Source organism: Callithrix jacchus, chromosome 4, assembly GCF_049354715.1.
Source record: "Callithrix jacchus isolate 240 chromosome 4, calJac240_pri, whole genome shotgun sequence".
NCBI lineage: Eukaryota > Metazoa > Chordata > Mammalia > Primates > Cebidae > Callithrix > Callithrix jacchus.
The window spans coordinates 46,210,099-46,229,348 of NC_133505.1; the positions used below are offsets into that span (position 1 = coordinate 46,210,099).

General features: G+C 41.9%; 1 protein-coding gene and 1 pseudogene across 8 annotated transcripts in view; one reads left to right on the forward strand and one right to left on the reverse strand.

Annotated features, from left to right (window-relative positions):
* ZFAND3 (zinc finger AN1-type containing 3) overlaps positions 1-19,250 on the forward strand; it is a 335,328-nt gene that overhangs the window by 21,906 nt on the left and 294,172 nt on the right. The window lies entirely within an intron of this gene.
* On the reverse strand, positions 797-3,336 carry LOC103792421 (OTU domain-containing protein 5 pseudogene; annotated as a pseudogene). Its single transcript, XR_013534202.1, has one exon. The product of XR_013534202.1 is annotated as an OTU domain-containing protein 5 pseudogene (transcript).

Sequence of the window (19,250 nt, forward strand, 5' to 3'; positions counted from 1 at the left end):
GTTTCCAGGTTCATCTGCCTTGTGAAGGACATGAACTCATCCTTTTTTATGGCTCCATAGTAATCCATGATGTCCACATTTTCTTTATCCAGTCTGTCATTAATGGGCATTTGGGTTGATTCCAAGTCTTTGCTATTGTGAACAGTGCTGCAGTGAACATTTGTATGCATGTGTCCTTATAATAGAACAATTTATAATCCTTTGGATATATACCCAGTAATGGGATTGCTGAGTCAAATGGAATTTCTATTTCCAGGTCCTTGAGGAATCGCCACACTGTCTTCCACAATGGTTGAACTAATTTACACTCCCACCAACAGTGTAAAAGTGTTCCTACTTCTCCACATCCTCTCCAGCATCTGTTGTCTCCAGATTTTTTAATGATCGCCATTCTAACTGGCGTGAGATGGTATCTCAGTGTAGTTTTGATTTGCATTTCTCTAATGACCAGTGATGATGAGCATTTTTTCATATGTTTGTTGGCCTCATATATGTCTTCTTTGTAAAGTGTCTGTTCATATCCTTCACCCACTTTTGAATGGGCTTTTTTCTTATAAATCTGTTTTAGTTCTTTGTAGATTCTGAATATTAGCCGTTTGTCTAATGGGTAGATTGCAAAAATTTTTTCCCATTCTGTTGGTTGCCGATTCACTCTAATGATTGTTTCTTTTGCTGTGCAGAAGTTCTGGAGTTTAATTAGGTCCCATTTGTCTATTTTGGCTTTTGTTGCCAATGCTTTTGAAGTCCTTGCCTATGCCTATGTCCTGAATGGTTTTGCCTAGGTTTTCTTCTAGGGTTTCTTTTTTTTTTTGGAAAACTGACATTTGGTTTTATTGTGCCAAGGACGTTACAGATGGCGGATCTTGTCAACACCTGCAGGGCATGTGTGCCCCATCTGCCAAGGCTGCTCCCACACTTGCTACACTCAAATCCCGGGTGGCAGCCATGATCCCCAAAGATGCCCCCCCACCCCAAGATTCCATAGAGACTAGTGATGGTGGAAGCAAAAGGAATGCAGCAAGGTCAGGGTTTCATTGTCCAAGCTGGTCTGACACCTGCTGCCCTGCCCAGTGCACAACCTTGGCCCTGGGCCTGCCTCCATGCAGCTGGAGGCTAGAAGACAGCAACCCACATCTTTTCACCCCCCTCCATGCCCCATGACCTGCCTGGCCAGAAAGATGCCACCTTCACAGACCCAGTGCTGTCATCTATATCATTTTTGATTAGTTAATTTCATAAGATAAAAGTACATTTTCATAAAGAAAAAAAATTCAAGATCAAAGGCTCAGACATTCTTGGGGTACTGGAAAGGGAAATTTCCCACTTCTTCCTCCCACATCCCTGGCATCAGTGTGGAGGGGGGGCAGCAAGTTTTTCTCATCTTGGAAGGAATGAGGGGCAGGGAGATTTTCCCCTGTCTGAATGTCTCTCTCCTCTGGGGCTGCCTGGCTGCCAGTTGGTCTGTCTCTGTGTACCTCTTGTCTATCCTCGGCACCCTTGCCCGAGTCCCCTGTGGAATGCAGGGATGGTGCTATGCAGGGTGGGGGGCAACAGGGCACGTCAGCTGGCAGAGAGACAGTTGATAGTGGCAGCAGCAATGAGAGGGAGCACAGGGGTGGGCTAGCCAGAGGGAAGTGAAGAGGAGGGAAAAGAGGGGAGAGCAGAAGAACAGAAGGAGGCAAGAGGGAAGAAGCCAAAGAAGGTTGAGGCGGCACCAGAGGGCAGGAGTGCTAGGGTTGAGAGATGGTGTCCAATCCCTGGGTCTCCATCAACTCTTATCTGGGGGCGGGTCTCTGTGCACTTTGTTTTTCTTCATACTGTCTAGGTATTCCTGTTGGGACACTGCCAGCACCGATGCTAGCATGTCATCATCATCCCAGTCATTCAGACCTGCAGAGGCAGAGGGGGACATCTGCTGAATGAGGGCCTGGCACTCCAAAGCAGGGTAGAGGGACACAAGGGGGGAAGTTGCCCGGTCGGCCCCTGCCGAGAACTGACTGCTTGTACCTGGCGCACAGGGTGAAGGAGGTTTGGCAAGAGCTAAGACAGTGCCTGGGGAAGGGGGCTTGATGCCCAGCTCAGCATGCAGCTCAGGATGCTCAGGTGATGAGGCTGAACTCCGCTGCCGTGGGGACCGGCTAGTCCACTCCTCCAGGCCACTGGAGGCTGCTGCTGTGGCCGAACTGCATGTGGCACTGGCTTTCTGGGGCTGGCTGGGGCTGCGGACCTGGCGAGCCTGTTTCTCCTGATCCCACAACCATTGCAGGTAGGATTCCCGAGCCACCTGCTCCTCGATGGCCTCATTTGTGGCCTCCCAGTCTGTGGCCCGTTTCTTGTCTTCTAGCATCTGCTGTTCAATCCACGACTCCTCCGATGTTTTTATGGCATTCTTCATCAGAGACTGCTCTGCAAACCCTGGTTTGAATGATGGCAGGCCCGCCCCACACCAATGGTGGCCTTGCTAGGATTCACCACTGAATTATAGTGGATATTCCGATGGTAGCTGACATGGATAGGTTCATCCTCATTTTGATGTATCCCATGGAATGTGTTGATAGGGTCTGTGCTGTACTGGTACACTTCCACAGGACGGTTGTACATCTCTGCCATGGCCTGCATCTCAATGTGGTTGCCATGGCAATTCTTTTTCCGCTTCCGGTTAATGTAGGTGGTAAAGTCCTCTGTGGTATAGTTGGAGAAGTAGTCGGCATTCTTCATCAAATAGTCCATGCAATGCTTTCGCACAACCTCATGCATGTCCTGGTCTCCATACACCTGGTCAGCTACAGCCGGGAAGCGACAGGCGTCATCCTCCTTCATCTGCTTGATGATGAAGCCCTTCTTGTCCCATAGGGCCTTTTCAAACCGGTGCTCCTGCTGCTCGACAGTGGCAGGCTCCATAGCCTCGATGCGTGCTGCAGCAGCCTCATACTCGTCCTCACTGTTGTAGCCTGCGCCGACCTCCTCACGCTCAGGACTACCCCCGCCAACTGGGCCCCTGCAAGGAGGTGGAGAAGCCTGTTGTGGCCGGGGGCCCGCCACTGCACTAGGCGGCACGGCCAGTGCCCAGCGGTGAAGAGCGCCTGGTGGTCCTGGTAGCGGGCCTTGAGGCGGTGGCGAAGCTCGAGGTCGGGCCCCCACCACGCCTGAGTCAGGGTCGCGATCGCCGCCGCCCACGCCCGTGCCGCCGCCGCCCACGCCCACACCCCTGCCGCACTGCGGCGCCAGGGGCAGCTGCCCGGGCGGCGGCGGCTCGTTGGCAGGATCGGCGTCTGGAGGCGGCGGCGGCTTCTTTTTGGGGAGTATAGTCATGGCTACACCACCGAGTGCCCCCCCCCCCTTCTAGGTTTTTTATGGTGTTAGGTCTTATGCGTAAGTCTTTAATCCATCTGGACTTAATTTTAGTGTAAGGTGTCAGGAGGGGTCCAGTTTCTGCTTTCTGCACATGGCTAGCCAGTTTTCCCAATACCATTTATTAAACAGGGAATCCTTTCCCCATTGCTTGTTTTTGTGAGGTTTGTCAAAGATCAGATGGTTGTAGATGTGTGGTGTTGCCTCCGAAGCCTCTGTTCTGTTCCATTGGTCTATATCTCTGTTTTGGTACCAGTACCATGCTATATTGATTACTGTAGCCTTGTAGTGTAGTTTGAAGTCAGGTAGTGTGATGCCTCCAGCTTTGTTCTTTTTGCTTAGAATTGTTTTGGCTATGCAGGCTCTCTCTTGATTTCATATGAAGTTTAAGGTGGTTTTTTCCCAGTTCTTTGAAGAAGGTTATTGGTAGCTTGATGGGGATAGCATTGAATCTGTAAATTACTTTGGACAGTATGGCCATTTTCATGATACTGATTCTTCCTAACCATGAGCATGGAATGTTTTCCATCTGTGTCCTCTCTTACTTGGTTGAGCAATGGTTTGTAGTTCTCCTTGAAGAGGTCCTTTACTTTCCTTGTTAGTTTTATTCCTAGGTATTTTATTCTCTTTGTAGCAATTGTGAATGGCAGTTCATTCTTGATTTGGCTCTCTTTAAGTCTGCTATTAGTGTATAGGAATGCTTGTGATTTTTGCACATTGATTTTGTATCCTGAGACTTTGCTGAAGTTGCTTACCAGTTTCAGGAGATTTTTGGGCTGAGAATCATACTGATATATTTCATTATCTATGTTATCTCAGTAATCCTCCCAAGTTTGTTGTGGGTGGGACAGGTATCCTGTGTTTACTGATGAGGAAAACCAGCTAATTGCTTTAGGCACAGCTGCCTTTTCAGAGCTGGTATTTTTTTTTTGAGACATTGCCTATTGTTTGGAAAGCAGTGATCTGGTCCTTTGCTTTCCAAAACCAGAAACTATTTTTTTTAAATGAAGGTTTCCTGGGCTTTTGGGGGAGATGGTTCTGCTAACCAAACACAAAAGAGACCATTTGATTAGAAAAAACAGATAACAGGAAGATTAATTATTTTAATAATAAAGCAAGGAACCAATTTGTTAAAATTTTTTAGAATATGCTTTGTGACTGTAATGCTTGAATCTGTTATACATTTGTCTTAGTCCAGAAGTTCCCCTTTGTGACTTCAAGATACTTGAGAAACAATCAGTAATCAGTTAAAGGGTTGCTGGGTTATAGAAAAATCAGCACAGAGGAAATTTAGAGATCTTGAGTAAATATTTCACTTTAGTTATGAAAGAGGGTAATGAATGAAAGAGGATATTTTAAGAAGGGTTTCCGGATGAGCTTCAGTTCTTTAAGTAATAGCTTAAGATAATCCCAGCACTTTGGGAGGCAGAGGCAGGTGGATCACGAGGTCAAGAGATCGAGACCATCCTGGTGAAACCCCGTCTCTACTAAAAATACAAAAATTAGCTGGGCTTGGTGGTGCATGCCTGTAGTCCCAGCTACTTGGCAGGCTGAGGCAGGAGAATTGCTTGAACCCAGGAGGCGGAGGTTGCAGTGAGCCGAGATCGTGCCATTGCACTCCAGTCTGGGTAACAACAGCGAAACTCCATCTCAAAAAAAAAAAAAAGTAATAGCTTAATGGAAAGAGAGACTATTTCTCTTGTATCTAATTTTCTCCTCCCCCATAACATTTTATCATGACAAATCAATAATTATCCATTTATCCACTACCTAGATTCTGTAATATTTTGCTTTATTGCTTTCTATCCATCTATTAATCTTATTTTTTGATTATTTTCCAAGTAAATTGTTGACTCAGCACATTTACCCCTCTGTACTTCAGTATGCGTATCATTGACTAGAATTTAACATTTGTTTTTACATTTTGAAGTACAATTTATATACAGTGAAAAACACATCTCTTAAGCTTAGTATTTAGTGAATTTTGACAAATGCACAAACCTATATGTATTAGTTTGGGCTGTTATAGCAGAATACTTGGGTAATATATAAACAGTAGAAATTTATTGCTCACAGTTCTGGAGGGTGAGGTCAAGGTGCTGGCAGATTCAGTGTTCGATGAGGACCCATTCCTTATGGGTGGCACCTTGTTGCTGTGTTCTTATGTGGCAGAAGGGACTAAGGTGTTCCCTTTATCCTCTTTTATAAGGGCACTAATTCTGTTGATGAGGGTGATGCCTTAATGACTAAGGCAGAAGCCCTACTTCTTTATACTGTCACATTTGGTGTTAGGTTTCAACAAATGAATTTTGGGGAGGGCACCAACATTCAGACCATAGTACTCTGTAACCCAAACTTTTATGAAGATATATACTATATATGCTACTCTTGCTCCACAGAGTTTCCTCATGTGTCTTCCTAGTCAGGCTGGTCCCTTCTGCTCAGTTTCTCATACCCTACTAGGAGCCATGGTCCTGATTTTTTCCCCATGATAGATTAGTTATGCATGTTTTGAAAGTCATATAAATGGAGTCATATGCTGTGTACATTACACTCTTTGACACAGGGTAGAGTTTTTCATATTTATCAGTATTGTGTGAATCAGTTTGTTCATTTCTATTGCCTATTTTAAATAGTATTATTTCATTGTATAGCTATTCAACCAGTTTCTCTATTTTCCTGTTTATATATACCCTAATTTGCTTTTTAAATAATAATAATATAAAAATTACCTGCAAACACCCTTACCTGACATCAAGAAAAGGACTAGAATAGATTGGACTTCTCTTAGATAACTTTATGTTCCATCCTTGCTTTTTTAGTTGCCTTAATTTGATTTTTAGATATAGTTTGGGAGCTACCCTGGCCCCATGAGCATCCCAATTTCAAATCATCTTATTCATTGTGTTGTGGTTTCTACTACAGGATGATCTTTTTTTTTTTGAGATAAAGTTTTGCTCTTGTTGCCTAGACTGGAGTGCAATGGCACGATATTGGCTCACTGAAACCTCTGCTTCCTGGGTTCAAGCGATTCTCCTTCTTCAGCCTCTCGAGTAGCTGGGATTACGGGCTTGCACTACCATGCCTGGCTAATTTTGTATTTTTAGTAGAGACGGGGTTTCTAACCATGTTGGCCAGGCTGGTCTTGAACTCCCAACTTCAGGTGATCCATCTACCTCAGCCTCCCAAAGTGCTGGGATTACAGGCATGAGCCACTGCATCTGGCCAGGATGATCTTTTAAATCTTAATTTCTTTCCGAGTGTGCTGGGTCATGCCTGTAATCCCAGCACTTTGGGAGGCTGAAATAGGTAGATCACTTGAAGTCAGTAGTTTGAGACCAGCCTGGCCAACATACCAAAACCCATCTCTACTAAACATACAAAATTATCCAGGTGTGGTGGCGCATGCCTATAATCCCAGCTGCTCAGGAGGCTGAGGCACGAGAATTGCTTGAACCCAGGAGGTGGAGGTTCCAGTGAGCCGAGGTCATGCCACTAAACTCCAGCCTGGGTGAGAGAGAGAAACTGTGTTTCAAAAAAAAAAATCTTAATTTCTGAAGCCCACCGTGCGTTGAATATTCAGGTGATTTTTAAAAGTATTTCTGTCCTTGCTTGTTACGTAGGAATCTCTGAAGTTGAAGTCAGATCTGAGAGCTAATAGGAGAGTTTTGTTTTGAGAACTATGTGGTACACATTATTCCTGTTCAGGGACCAGTGTTTGCTTAATGACCTGAGCCTGTGTTTGCAATTACTCAACATTTTCCTTGTTAAAAATATATTTTTTTTGAGACAGAGTTTCATTCTTGTTGCCCAGCCTGGAGTGCAATGGCGCGACCTCAGCTCACTGCAACCTCTGCCTCCCGGGTTCAAGTTATTCTCCTGCCTCAGCCTTCCAAGTACCTGGGATTATAGGTGCCCGCCACCCATCTGCTAATTTTTGTATTTTTTGTAGAAACGGAGTTTTGCCATGTTGGTGAGGCTGGTCTCAAACTCCTGACCTCAGGTGATCTGCCCGTCTTGGCCTCCCAAAGTGCTGGGATTACAGGCGTGAGCCACTGTGCCTGGCCCCTAAAAAACCTTTAATATACTCAACAATTATTGGTAAATGAGACCTCTTTTTCTTTTCTAGGTCAGATATTCTATATTCTTTTAACATTTCTAACACTCTTGATAGTTTTCTGTCATCTATGGATCCTTGTTGTTTCTAAAAAAAAAAAAAATTAATTTGAACATATTCCCAAAGTTAAGTACTAACAAATGCTGAATACAATGTAATTAATTCTTTTCTTCTTTTTGGGACAGAGTCTCACTTTGTTGCCTAGACTGGAGTGAAATGGTGTGATCTTGGCTCACTGTCACCTCCACCTCTTGGACTCAAGTGATCCTCCTACCACAGCCTCCTGAGTAGCTGGGGCCGAAAGACCACCATGCCTGTTTTTTTTTTTTTTTTTTCCTTTTTTATGAAGACAGGGTTTTGCCAGTTGCCCAGGCTGGTCTTGAACTCCTGGACTCCAGTGATCTGCCTGCCTCGATCTCCAAAAGTGTTGAGATTATAGGTGTCAGCCACTGCGTCTGGCTAAGATTTCTCCCTCCCTTCCCTTCCTTTCTTCCTTCCCTTTTTTTTCTTCCTTTTCTTCCTTCTCTTTCTCTTGCTCTGTCACCCAGGCTGGAATGCAGTGGCATGATCTCAGCTCACTACAACCTCCACCTCTCAGGTTCAAGCACTTCTTGTGCCTTAGCCTCCTGAGATTACAAGTGCCTGCCACCATGCCTGGCTAATTTTTGTATTTTTAGCAGAGATGGGGTTTTACCATGTTGGCCAGGCCGGTCTCGAACTCCTGACCTCAAGTGATCCACCTGCTTCGGCCTTCCAAAGTGCTGGGATTACAGGTGTGAGGCACCAGGCCCAGCCTCAAGATTATTTCTCAAACTGTGCATGTATTATTACACTAATTTAAAAAAAACCCCAGCAACTCAGCCTGACTTCCTTTTCATCTTCTGCTTTTTAAATTGTTTTGTTTTGTTTTTAAGATGGAGTCTTGCTCTGTCACCCAGGCTGGAGTGCAGTGAGGCCATCTCAGCTCACTGCAACCTCTGCCCCCTGGGTTCAAGTGATTCTCTAACCTCAGCCTCCCAAGTAGTTGAGACTACAGATGTGTACCACTATGGCTAGCTAATTTTTTTTGTATTTTTAGTAGAGATGGGGTTTCACCATGTTGGCCAGGCTGATAGTGAATTCCTGACCATAAGTGATCTGCCTGCCTCAGTCTTCCAAAGTTCTGAGATTGCAGGCTACCACACCCGGCCTTGTTCTGTATTCTTCATGTATTCAGCATGGGCAATCCTTTGGCTATTTTCTAATGTTTTATATTTTATATCTAAATTTGGTAAACTATACTTATATTTTTGTATGTTTATCTAGTTTTTATAGAACTCTGTCAGTTCATTTTGTATCTTAATTTTTGTATCTGTATTTTCCTGTGAGGGATGAAAGCTAAATTGGAATGTTAGGGTTTAATAAAGAGAAATACTTGAATGTAAGGTCATAGGATTCTAATAAATGATGTCTTAGAAGAAATACTGATAGTTGGAACTTGATTAACTTTTGTTTCTATCCCTTTAGGAAATCTGATAAACTGGGGGTTGGGAAGGGCTCTTGGAAGTGCTTACAGCTATGGCGAGATCTCAGCGCTTAATAACTCTGTAATAATTTTGAACCCTTTCCTGTGTTGCTTTCCTTTTTAATTTGGTTTTTTACTTCACTTTAATAACCAGAACCAGAATGAATTGTTTTGACTTTTGTGTTTTCCTTATCTGTCTCCTGATGGAGTTTCTTAGAAACGAGGAATTGGTTTAAAAAGAAGCAGCAAGAGCAAGATACAGGGATACTTTATGAAAATTTAGATATTCAAGGGAGGAAATATTTTATCTTTCTTTTCTGCCCTGTATATTTCTGACATGATTTGCTGCCACTCTTTTTCATATTTACTGCAACCATCTTACTAGTTTTCTTGGGATTGGGATTGTGGCAGAGGAACACCATGGGAAAGTGATTTTATGGTGTCCAGCACAGTCTGACTTGCAAGGTGGACTAACAGTTATTGGAGGCATGGGGAAAGCTCTAAAAGGACTGTCAAAGAATTTACCTCTTATCTGGTACCCTTTCAAAGCTTGAAAAAAGGAAGTCAAAGGAATTTTACAGTCATCCTCCCCTTGCTGGGCACAGTGTTAACTGGGAGTGCCACATTAGGAGCATGTGGCTGGTGGGATAGAAGGACACACAAGTTAGAGCCTGGACTCTACTCACTGTTTAAAGTAGGTATCCATTTGGAACTGACACCTTCCTTTATTCTATGAAAGCATAACTAAGAATGGCATTTGCTGTCATTCTTAATGTACCAGGAAGGTGTTTAAAAGTTGTTAGGGCCACAGTGGTTTGCCTTTTTCTAAATGAATTATCTTTTTAAAACTATATATTACATGCTTCTTTCAATCAATTCAGAATTGTATAAAGTGTGAAGTGAAAATTGTCTGCCACTCCCCTCCTGCCATCCTGCCCTTCCCAAATGCTACTATCCGGAATTGACATCTTGGTATCTAACCTTCTAGACCAGAGGGTTTTCTTCAGTGTAAAGAATAAATGCAACACTTGGGTATACTTAAGGCGCTTGATTTTTACAGCCTTTTTTTTTTATTGCATATAAGGTTTTGGGGTACATGTGAAGAACATGCAAGATAGTTGCTTAGGTACACAGGTGGCAGTGTGATTTGCTGCCTTCCTCCCCATCACCTATATCTGGCATTTCTCCCCATGCTATCTGTCCCCAACTCCCCACCCCCTACTGTTTCTCCCCTATTCCCCCCAACAGACCCCAGTGTGTAGTGCTCCGCTCCCTGTGTCCATGTGTTCTTATTGTTCAGCACGCACCTATGAGTGAGAACATGCGGTATTTCATTTTCTGTTCTTGTGTCTGTTTGCTGAGAATGATGGGTCTCCAGGTTTATCCATGTCCCTACAAAGGACACAAACTCATCGTTTTTGATGGCTGCATAATATTCCATGGTGTATGTGTGCCACATTTTCCCTGTCCAGTCTATCATCGATGGGCATTTGGGTTGGTTCCAGGTCTTTGCTATTGTAAACAGTGCTGCAGTGAACATTCGTGTGCATATGTCCTTATAGTAGAACAATTTATAATCTTCTGGGTATATACCCAGTAATGGGATTGCTGGGTCAAATGGAATTTCTATTTCTAGGTCCTTGAGTACTTGCCACACTGTCTTCCACAATGGTCGAACTAATTTACACTCCCACCAGCAGTGTAAAAGTGTTCCTATTTCTCCACATCCTCTCCAGCATCTGTTGTCTCCAGATTTTTTAATGATCGCCATTCTAACTGGTGTGAGATGGTATCTCAATGTGGTTTTGATTTGCATTTCTCTAATGACCAGTGATAATGAGCATTTTTTCATATGTTTGTTGTCCTCATGTATGTCTTCTTTTGTAAAGTGTCTGTTCATATCCTTTGCCCACTTTTGAATGGCTTGTTTGTTTTTTTCTTGTAAATCCGTTTTAGTTCTTTGTAAATTCTGGATATCAGCCCTTTGTCAGTTGGGTAAACTGCAAAAATTTTTTCCCATTCTTTTGGTTGCCGACTCACTCTAATGACTGTTTCTTTAGCTGTGCAGAAGCTGTGGAGTTTGATTAGGTCCCATTTGTCTATTTTGGCTTTTGTTGCCAATGCTTTTGGCATTTTGGTCATGAAGTTCTTGCCTACTCCTATGTCCTAAATGGTTTTGCCTAGGTTTTCTTCTAGGGTTTTTATGGTGTTAGGTCTTATATTTAAATCTTTAATCTATCTGGAGTTAATTTTAGTGTAAGGTGTCAGGAAGGGGTCCAGTTTCTGGGGTCCAGTTTTTGCTTTCTGTACATGGCTAGCCAGTTTTCCCAACACCATTTATTAAACAGGGAATCCTTTCCCCATTGCTTGTTTTTGTCAGGTTTGTCAAAGATTAGATGGTTGTAGATATGTTGTGTTGCCTCTGAGGCCTCTGTTCTGTTCCATTGGTCTATATCTCTGTTTTGGTACCAGTACCATGCTTTACAGCCTTTTTTTAATTGAACTTGGCCGATGTATTACTTTTTGACAGTTTGCGTTTCTTATGAAGAATTAGGGGACCATGGTAATCTTTTTTACGTTCTGAACATTGATAGCATGTTCTGTTTAGTAAGTTATGGTGCCTGAGTTTTTTCTTTTCTAAGTAAAACAGCATTTAGGCTGTTGGTGTGGTGAAAAGACCTGAAAGCTGAAGCCGTGGCCTGCTGGCTGAGGTTCTGCTTACCTGTTGCTTCTTAACAAATCACTTTAAAACTTAGGATCTTAAAAAGCACTTAACATCTCTCACAGTTTATGGGCTCAGTTGGAGACTGATGTAGCATCACTTCTGCCATATTTTGTGGTTAAAGCAGTTATGGAGCCTTCCCAGATTCAGAAGAGGAATTGGACTCCATTTCTCAATGAGAGAAGTAGCACAGAGTTTGGGACCATCTTTAATCCTCTACTGATGGTGTGACTGACACAGTGGCAATCTTGGGAGGGAGATGTAACTGAATTACAGACAGCAGTTATTTTTGGGTGTTAGAATGTGTTACATACACCCTTCTTATCACTCAATTTTTTTTTTTTTTTTTAATTTTCTTTGGGGTTGAAATTTACCATGCCTGGGCACAGCTTCAGAGTAAACCAGTTTCGTTTTCTTTGTTGACAGAAGGGTAAACATAAATGAGATTTGATTAGGAAAAAGGTTTTTAATGATATAAATAAGAAAATAAACCCTAGAAGAATGTAGATTTCCTAGCCCGTTTTCCTCAAAGGAAGCATGTATAGCTTAATCTTGTAAGAACTAACTTGTTATATTGCTTTTTTGTACTTCGAACTGTGGTAACTTGCAGCATTTAGGAAAATGGTTTTTGAAGCAGGTTGCATGTATCATCAATAGAATAGAGTATGCCAGTCTCTATCCCTTAGAGACTTGCTAGGCTGGACTTGTCCCTCCTCCTGCTCAGTGTCCTTGGAACATATCCTTTTAGATAATGTTTGTAAAGTGCTTTGGGAAATAATGGTGAGATGGGTTGAAACCAGCATGGTTCATAATTTTCCTAACTTCTGAGCTTAAAGTGAGTCTTAGTTTATCCTTCATGATGCTTACCTTTTAGAGGTCTAAAGACTAATGGTGAAGTTTTTCTTTTCCTGGTTAGAATTTTTAAATGAAACATGATTTTTGGAATTTGTTTTAGAACTCGCATTGCCCTGCATCCTGGGATTTGTGAAGTATTTTCTCATCTCTGTACCTCAGCTTTTAGAATTGCTCTGTTAATGATGTATCTCCCATCACATACGCAGGCCCTGATTAAATACCTGTACAACTTTTCCTGATCCCACATGATGTTCATAATGGCTTTTGCTTGTTCCTATTACAGCCCTGATTCATCATGTGTACATGTCTGAGTTAATTTTGAGCTGTTTCAGGGTTAAGGCCATCTTAGTGATCTTTAGTTCCACCACAGTGCCTTACATTATGCTTTGCTTAAATGTATTCCATGAGATATACTCCTAGGTGCACAATATTCCACTAAGAACCTACCCCTTAGCAGAAACTAGCAAGTGCTATTTAAAAATGTGGAAAATTGAGCCAGGTGCAGCTGTTTAAGGCTGAGGCAAGAGGATCCCTTGAGCACAGGAGTTCAAGTCCAGGTTGGAGAACATCGCAAGACCTTTGTCTCTTTAAAATAAAAGGGAGAATTATAATTTTTTTTTTTTTTTTGAGACAGTCTCGCTCTATTGCCAGGCACCAGGCTGGAGTGCAGTGGCGCAGTCGCGGCTCACTGCAACCTCTGCCTCCCGGGTTCAAGCAATTCTCCTGCCTCAGCCTCCCGAGTAGCTGGGACTACAGGTGCGCACCACCATGCCCAGCTAATGTTTGTATTTTCAGTAGAGGCAGGGTTTCACCATGTTGGCCAGGATGGTCTCCATCTCTTGACTTCGTGATCCACCCGCCTTGGCCTCCCAAAGTGCTGGGATTACAGGCGTGAGCCACGGTGCCCGGCCGGGAAAATTATAATTTTAAAGTTATGAAGAAAGACATTTAGCACCTAATAATGGCAGCTGATGTTTCTGTAGCACTATGTAGTATACAAACTCTTTCACATAAGTTTAATTGCACACTCTGACAACTCTTGGATGGTTGCAGTTATTTATTCATCTCCCTAACAGTAAAGAGTCTGGAACTTGCTGAAATTCACTCATCCAGAAAGAGGTAGAGCTGGAACTCAAATCTAGGGTGTAGGTGTCTGAGGCAATCCTGTAGTTTATGCTTGTGATTTTTATTCAGGTAGGTTTTGCATTTGAAGATACAAAATAAATTGAAAGATGATAGTTGAATTCTTGGCTTTACTAATAGAATTTTTATTTCTGGTGATACATTAACCAGAGATTTAATTTGCACCAGTTTGATTTATATCACCCATTGGCAATATGCTACATGTGAAAGTTACTTTTTATGTTTTTTTATGTTTTGAGAATTATTTTATTAACTCGTGTCAAGTTATTTGCTCAAGTTAAAAAGTGGCCCCAGAAAAACTCATCAATCAGTTTTATACTGGATGGAATATTAGAGTACTGTGACACACAGAAAGTGATACGAGGGATTATTTTCTCTATTCCCCATAATATGATATGTAATTGGTACCATTCTAGATACATAGGAAAGAAGTTAATCGGTTACATATGGATACTTTGGGAATAGGTTAGTAAACTACTGCCTAGGGCCAAATCTGGCCAATGAATTTAGAATTTTTTTTTACAAGAACCTTGAAAAAAAATTTTTATGTGAAAATTATTTGAAATTCAATTCAGCATGTTCTAAGTAAAGTTTTATTGGAACACGGTCATTCTCATTTACTTATTGGTGATGGTTACTTTTGTGCTACAGTGACAGAATTGAGTAGTTGTGACAGAGATCTAGTGCCTTAAAGCCTAAAATATTTACAGAAAAGGTTTGTTAATTTTTCTGCTTTAGAGTATTAATGCTTAATTCTCTCTTGTGGAGCCTCAACTGAGAAAGGGCTAAGATTATCAGTGATGATCCCTGTTAGATTGCTGCACTATTCTTTATATTTAATAGGAAAGTACAGTTGTCATAACTGTTTTTGAGAATTTTATCCTTTCTTTACTCTTTGTCACTCCACTTTGACAGTTGCAACCTGGATCAGGCACTCAAGTTTTATTTTGTTCTATCATGTTGAACTTGACTAGTCCATTGTATATGGCACTTTGAAAAGCACTTTTTAAAAATAGCTTACATTGAGATTTGCTTTTGAGAAGCTACTAATTGGCAGTTCTAAACTGGACAGATTGAGGCCAGGTAAAGCCTGTAGGTGCCTGTCAGGCAGCAGTGAATTTAAAAATCACCTGCTGTCAACACTAGGGAATTTTATAATCATTTTCATTTTTGAATAAATGGAGAATCATTAGATTCCTGGAGCTGCAGCACTGAATGGGAAAAATGGTTATTCTGCTTATGTGCAGTATTTCCTTTGTCTCTGTAGCCTCATCATAAATTACTACTTGCTAACCTCTTTCTGGCTTTGGTTAAAAATTATTTTTCTGGTAAGCTTTTAATTAGGAAGTACAGAAATAGAACTGCTTGAGTTGTCATAACTTGAACTAGCCAGGAAACTTTTCAACTGGCGAGAGAGCTGTCGTGGTTAGAATGTAACTGAGTTTATTTTTGAAGATATATTAAAAAAAAAAAACTTCGGAGGGTTGTGTTTGCCATCTTTTGTTTTTTTTCCTCAAATTTCTTTCGCCAATGTTTGCTGTCTCACTGCTGGTAGTCTACGGTTGTAGGATGCTGAAGACAATTATAGACAGGCATAAGAGAACTGTTGAGAGAGCTGTCACCTTCTCCTTTAAACTTCTATTTTGTATGGAACTTTTAAACCTTTGATCTAGTTTTGACAAGTGAAGTTCTTTAACATTGTGTTTTCCTGTGGAAGGGGAATTTGAAATAAAAAAATCAACTGTAAGATTTGACAGAAGTCTTAAGGCCTATCAGCCAATAGTGTCTCTGTTATTCTGGTAATTAAAATAAACTGCTTTGCAAGTTGAGACGAATTGGTTTGGATTCTGTATTCCTGCTGCTCATCAGCAGGGGCTGCAAGGAACTAGAAGGTTGGAGTGAAGATGGAGGAGGATGGGAGAGATGGGGGAGGGGTGGGAGAGTACAGGTGCACCTCATCCTTGAGCCAGAGCTCCCCTTTTAGAGTTGCTTTGTGCTGTTCCATTTTTCTTTTTGACTTTCCCCCCTCTCCCATTCTTTGGGGGACAGGGGAGGTAAGTAATTTATAAACATCTGTCTTCCCCAGATGAATTGCATTATATAATAGTTTGTGCCTGTGCCATTAGTATTTTTATTTTATTATTATTATTATTTTTGAGATGGAATTTTGCTTTTGTTGCCCAGGTTGGAGTGCAATGGTGTGATCTTGGCTCACTGTAACCTCTGCCTTCTGAATTCAAGTGATTTTCCTGCCTCAGCCTCCTGAGTAGCTGGGATTATAGGCACCTGCCACCATGCCCGGCTAATTTTTTGTAATTTTAGTAGAGGTGGGGTTTCACCAGGTTGGCTAGGCTGGTCTGGAACTCCTGATGTCAGGTGATCCACCTGCCTTGGCCTCCCAAAGTACTTGGATTACAGGTGTGAGTCACTGTGCCTGGCCTTGTTTTTTGTTTAAAACTTCACTCCTTTTAAAATGATACGGAGTTGTGATAATAGCTGGAAAATGTCCTAAAGGGTAGCGGATGGACTTCTTAGAACTTGATTTAAGTGCCCCTGCGGGGTGGAATTGGTCCTGAATAAGGGATGAGTGAGGCTCTGGGTTCTGCCACCATCTCCTGTCCTTTCCTTCAGTCTCACCTAAATATGATTGCTTTCTCTGCTGTACCCCTTCCTCTGTGCTTCCTTCTGCCTGTCCTTGCTGCTACCATCACTGCTTGCTGTGGGTACCTATAACATGGTTATGTGCTATCTCGTCAATGAGTCCAGCAATGGACCATTAGAGAACATTGCATTCACCCTGGGCATAGCCCAAGTAGGTTTATTACTATAGTAGGAGGTCTGTCTTGTAGCTCTTGAGTATCTTATCTAAATTGGAAGATAGAGAAGAATAAAACATAGATGATTGAAATATGACCAGAAGCAGGATGGTTTATTTCAGTTGAAGCTCTTTAGAGCCAGTCAGGAGAGGCTTTTTGGAAGAGATGAGGTTTTTCTAACTGAGGAAGGTTAGAATGGGATTAATAGACTCTTACAAACTGGGGTTGGGAGTGGGAATTAGTCAACAAATATTTTGCTGTTTACTTTGTGCCAGGCATGGCTCTAGGCACTGGGCATATGGAGAACAAGTCACTGCCCTCACGTATCCTGCATGAGGATGACACATCTAATGAGTAATAGTCATGTCTGTTGGTGACCTATAAGATTATACTATTGTATTTTTACTGTACTGTTGCTATGTTTGGATACAGGAATACTTACCACTGTGTCACAGTGGCCTGCATTTAGTACAGTAACACGTAAAGGTTTGTAGCCTAGCAGCGATAAGCCATACCACATAGCTTAGGTGTGTAGTAGGATATATCATCAAGGTTTTTGTAAGTACGCTATGTTGTTTGCACAGCAATGAAATTGCCTAATGACATGCTTCCCAGAGCATATTCCCATTGTTAAGCAATGCATGCCTGTAGTTAATGGGGGCAGAGATGGGTCTTGCTTTGTTGCCCAGGCTGGTCCCTGACTCTTGGCTTCAAGCAGTCTTTCTGCCTCAGCCTTCTGAGTAGCTGGGATTACAGGTGTGAGCCACTGCACCTTGCCCTTTGACTCTTTATACCCATTCTGTTTCCCACCCCATTAGTCACCAAATTGGTTTTCTTAGTTATATCTGTCTTATCTCTCCCTTCCTGCCATCACTGCCACCCTAATTTAGTCAGCCCCTGCTTGTTGTTTGCCTTGTTGCCTCCTTTTTTTTTTTTTTGAGACAGTCTTACTCTGTTGCCCAGGCTGGCGTGCAGTGGTGCAACAGGCACACGGCACCGTGCCTGTCTTATTTTATTTTTTTAGTAGAGATGGCGCTTCACCACGTTGTCTGGACTGGCCTCAAACTCCTGACCTCAGGTGATCCACCTACCTTGGCCTCCATAAGTGCTGGGATTACAGGTATGAGCCACCACACCCATTCATTGGCCTGTTTCCTGTTACTAGACCTTCTTGTTGGATTTGTCTTTTTCCACTCCATTTTATTCATTTGTGGCCTTTGGAAAACAGATCTGTTCTTGTCATCATCTACCCACCAAAAAAGGATGATAAGCTCTTGCTCTTGGAAATAAAACTCAAACTCCTTAGTCTGCCTTCAAACTATCCTGTTTAGCCTAATCTCCTACCCTTTCCCTCATATACTGTATTTGAGCTACGTAAAACTAGTTGTTGTTCCCTACTTGTAGTATTCTGACGATCTCAAAGTGTTGTAGCACAGTTACAAATGGATTTCTTAATGACCCTGAATCCTAAAAGAGAGTTTAATTATTTTAAATATTCTTGTTCAAGAATGAAATGCAGTATATAAAAGTAAACATTTCCATCCAAGAGAGTTAAAATTGGAAAAAAAAAAAACTGCATATCTAAAGGGACAGGTTTTTAGCCATTAGGAAGAATTGGCTTCGTAGGACACTCAGGTGCATAGAAATTTGACCAGCTTCTATAGTGTAAGTTGCACATTGCCTGGTTGAGTTCCCTTAGTAGCTCAAGTTCTGTTGTTGTTTTTGTTAATTAAAGATTGATTTTTTTAAAGGCACAGAAACAATAGCTGGTACATTGTATGTTGCAGATAAACTGTTCATCTGAGGTATCAAAAATAATTTTGATCTACCTTCTAAAGAATTGTTGGTAGCCATTCTAATTATAACGTAGGAATATTACAGAGCCTAATGTGACATACTTTTGGGCTTATATTTTAGCTGTAAAAAACCAAAACTAGGCTGTGTGACTGTAGCAAGTTATGTGACTTACTAGGAAATCAGTTTGTTTATCTCATAAAGTGTCTTGGACTAGGTAAGTGGTTCTCCATGGGGGTGGGGAGGCTGGATTTATCTCCCAAGGGGGCATGTGACAATGTCTGGAGATATTTTTGCTAGTCACTACTTGATGGGAAGTGGTACTAATGGCATCTATTGGGTAGAGGTCAAGGATACTGCTAAACATCTTACAGTGTAGAGGACATTCTTCACAACAAAGAATTACCTGGCAGTGACTCAGTTTTTTGTCTATTCAAATCTAACCTGTACTCATTTGCTTGAAGATTTTTTTTTTTCTACCTAATCAACACCATACTTTCGTTCTCTACTTTATCACATTGTGATGTCTTTATCACCTCATGCGCATATCTTGTCATTTCCTAACTCAGTGCCTTCTTATTTCTTCTCATTTTGGAATACCTTTCTGCCACCTCATATTTACAGCCTCTCCAGACATAGTTTTTATGTTCTCTTAGCACTTTGTGTTAATTTAGACTAATCATAGTTCTTTAGTTTCACATGTTCTTATGTGTATTTCCTTTTTCTTTTCATTTGTTCACTCACTCACTCACTCACTCACTCACTCACTCACTCACTCACAGAGTGTTGCTGTTGCCCTGGCTGCAGTGCAGTGGCGTGATTTCAGCTCACTGCAGTCTCCATCTCCTGGGTTCTAGCAATTCTCGTGTCTCAGCCTCCCAAGAAGCTGAGATTACAGACGTGAGCCACCATGCCCAGACTTTATGTGTATTTCTTAAATTTTAAGTT